The 3,795-nt window shown below is 29.5% G+C and overlaps 1 protein-coding gene across 4 annotated transcripts in view; it reads right to left on the bottom strand.

Moving 5' to 3' along the window:
• The window catches only part of LOC106474828 (2-oxoglutarate and iron-dependent oxygenase domain-containing protein 2-like), a 14,414-nt gene that overhangs the window by 2,498 nt on the left and 8,121 nt on the right, over nt 1–3,795 (bottom strand). The gene's annotated exons all lie outside the window — the stretch shown is intronic.

Raw genomic sequence — 3,795 nt, 5'->3', positions numbered from 1 at the left:
GAACATTTCACTAGTACAACAATACATGCGGTAGCTCTGAGATTTCTTAACATATCCTCTCAAAAACCGGTATGATTTTGTTAGAAGTTAGTTTTGTCTAGTGTTAACCCTTTTGCAACAGGCTCGTGCAATTTGTAGATATCGAGATGAACATTTCACTAGTACAACAATACATGCGGTAGCTCTGAGATTTCTAAACATATCCTCTCAAAAACCGGTATGATTTTGTTAGAAGTTAGTTTTGTCCAGTGTTAACCCTTTTGCAACAGGCTCGTGCAATTTGTAGAAATCGAGATGAACATTTCACTAGTACAACAATACATGCGGTAACTCTGAGATTTCTAAACATATCCTCTCAAAAACTGGTATGATTTTGTTAGAAGTCATAAGTATCTTGTACACAATAATGACGGTTTTATAATTAAGTGTTTTTACTACAATGTTATTTTTGTGTTGTAGTTACTTGCATTCAACCTATTAACAAATAGAGTGCAAGGTGATTTTCAGTATAAAAAATACTTTTCTTTGTCATTTGCATAACTACTAAACCCTCTTAAAAGAATATCAAAAGTTTTTTTAAAGTAAATGTTTATATTTTCTTTTCTTTACCATATCACTGACACTAGCTATTATCGGCAACTACAATGCAATGAAATGATTAAAATACACCCCTTTTGTTTTTTTGTAGAATATCTTTAAAGATGTTGTTTTGCTTATATTTGTAATTTCAGGTCATTTCCTTTTCACATGTAGTTAATTTTTAATGTTTTATTTTTCTTTCTTGTCCTTATTATTCATCTTGACACAACTCAATGGTGCCCTTGAGGCATATTACACTTTCTTTGGGAGACATGTGCAACCCTTTGGCAAAATTTTCATTCAGTGCATAATATCATAAGCCTTGAGAATGGGTGCAAAGTATGATGTATATTTAAAAAATGTTTAAACCTTTTCATTATGCATTTTAAAACATAACTAAAATATTATAGTAAGACCTAAATACAATTTAAATTGTATCTGTAACTATAACATATTTAGGTAAGAAACAACCATAAATGCTATAGTCGAACAAACAGCTAACTATACTATAGTCAATTTCACATACACCGTGACGACAACTTGGTGCCATTTTCAAAATAACCATTGTTAGATTATACTATAAAATGAACTCTTTCTAATGGTTATACACGTGTTTGTAATGTCTACATGAAGGCTATAAAACTCAAACAAATCTATCGAAGGTGGGTTGAAAAAATTTATTATTTGTTTTTCTGTATTCATTCAGAGAACTTTGAAATGAAAGAGTCAAGAGGTTATCTAAGCATCTCATTTTCTAGACATAACTCTACACTACTGCTGTTGTATTATTGAAGATACAGAATGCCAAGGTAGAGAATCTTTATAGCTCATTGGTCATGACAATAAATGTGAAGTTATGTGATTTTTTAAATGTTTATTTTGAAATAAAGGACTTAAAACTTAGATTCACAACACACATTATAATATTAAACTCATTCACTTATATTGGTATTGTTTAATTAAAATTTGAATGTACCATAGTGACTTGCGCAGAGAAGTGTTTAAAGGGGTTCCAATTGTGAAAGGGTTAACACAGATAGATCAGAGAAACTTTTAAAACATCAAATAACAATTATGTGTTTTTATGACATCCTTACAGTTTACTCTAATAAAATTGTTGTATCTAAAAGTAGAAGTATTCTAATTATATCCGTATACTTCAATATCAAACGGTTTGTATGTATTAACCCTGAAGAAGCTGGAAAATTGAAACGTTGATATAGTACACCACTGATTTTCCGGCACCTCCTTTAATCCGGACATAATCACATGAGTGCACTTGAAATTCCCACGACTGCCAGACTACTTCACTGGGAGACTGCAGATGGCATTGCACGTGGCGCACGCTCTTTCGGAATGGGATACTTACATTTTAAGTAGGTACATCACTCTCCTGAAAATTAAACTAGTAGATCAAATTGCTTGAATTGTTTTATGAATGTTGCAAAGAACATGTAGTTTAACAAGATACAAATATTTAGTTTCGATTTTTTCTTCAATTTTTTACAACACAATGTTGATAATAGTGTATGAAAATTCAAAATATAACATATTGAAAATAACAGTAAAATTCTAAAATTTGCCACTTTGGACATGGTACTACTGCAACATTCTTTGTAAGTAGAGTAATAAATAAACTTGTATCATTTATACAGTAATAAATAAACCTGTACCATTTATACCTGTACTAATCTATTTCATTAATCATTTAATTCACATTTAATATTTGTTTTATTTAAGTTTCTAGCAGTCCATGGTGCTGACACGGGAGGGGTATAATTATTGGAGGGCAGAAGTGTATTGTTGAATCATTATTAAGTGACGTCTGTTGGTCCAGCAAAATGGATAATCTGGCAAGGTCCTGGAACCAAGGGTGCCAGAAAATTGGTGGTGTATCTGTAGTAATAAAAAAATATATATATATATACATCTGGAGTGTAAAGGTGCTTGACTTTTTAAAGACCGTATCTTTCCAGAATTGCCATTACTGAAATTTTAAAACTGATTTTATTTTTCCTCTTGTATTTATATTAAATGCTAAAAGACAAACAAAGCATTATAATATGAGTAATTAATCCTCTATTGCACATTGTAACAAGCAGATAACAAATCTGTGTTCATGCTTAAAAAAAACATACAAGTACTCTTACTTCCAGGTAATAGTCTAAATAAACCATATAATTATTTGTGTTAGTTCTTCAATTAAAAAAAGGTACCTCTAGATAATTTACCAAATTATATTTCACAAAAATATTTCTTGTACATTCTAGATCTATTCAAGTAAGAAATTCAAAGAAAAAGTTGTTTCAGATATTTTATTCTAATGTGTACAATAAAGGGTTAATTTTGCAATCACCATAAAATTATGTATACTCAATGATACATGCCGTTTATAAATTAAACTAATGAATATTTCTTTCATATACTAATTAAGCAAGTTTTCTACTACATTGCTAGGAAATTGAACACAATTATCCATAAATTTTTACTATACATATTCTCTTTCATGCATGTAAAATAACAGGTTTAATTTTGAATTTTGATTTCCAATAGAAACTTCATTAGTCTCATGGCTAGTATTAGTATTCATTTGCAAAGGTAACTTTATTAATGCTAATGTGATTTGGCAAAAGTATTTTAGGAAATTACTATACTGGAAGGCATTGTTATTAAATAAATTATGTTAACACATAAAAATTGTTTATATAGTCTTTAATGACAACTTTTTGTAAATAAATCTGTGCGACTCGGGTTATTTTGGTCCTGGTGTGAAAGTTGAATACTACTAAAATCATGAAAACTTCATCTACAAAGTATGTTAATAATGAGTATAGTAAAAGCTTATTTTACACTACAGGGTTATTGTTTAGTGTAAAATTAACCAGTCATAATTAAATACTACATTCTTTCTGACTTATCAGTGTTCAAGTTAGAAAGGTAAACTTTGTTGTGAGTTTACTACTGAGTTTAATAACCTAGTCAGTGACCTGAACTTAAAATGTTATTGACTGATAATGTAAACCAATCAGACAATATAAAACACACTTAACTCTTTCCAAACGGGTCACGGGTGAAAGACCATGTCATTTCATTTGATGACTTGCATGCAAAATTTTATTGAACTACTATTTCATGAATTTATGTCATTAAGTTTGGTATTAAACTGTTGATTATAATTCAAATTTTAGTATTATACCTTACTCAATATCTTAATTT

Source organism: Limulus polyphemus, unplaced genomic scaffold (genome assembly GCF_000517525.1).
Source record: "Limulus polyphemus unplaced genomic scaffold, Limulus_polyphemus-2.1.2 Scaffold7738, whole genome shotgun sequence".
Lineage (NCBI taxonomy): Eukaryota > Metazoa > Arthropoda > Merostomata > Xiphosura > Limulidae > Limulus > Limulus polyphemus.
The sequence above is the reverse complement of the archived record's forward strand: the minus strand, read 5'-3'. Positions and strand labels throughout refer to the sequence as shown.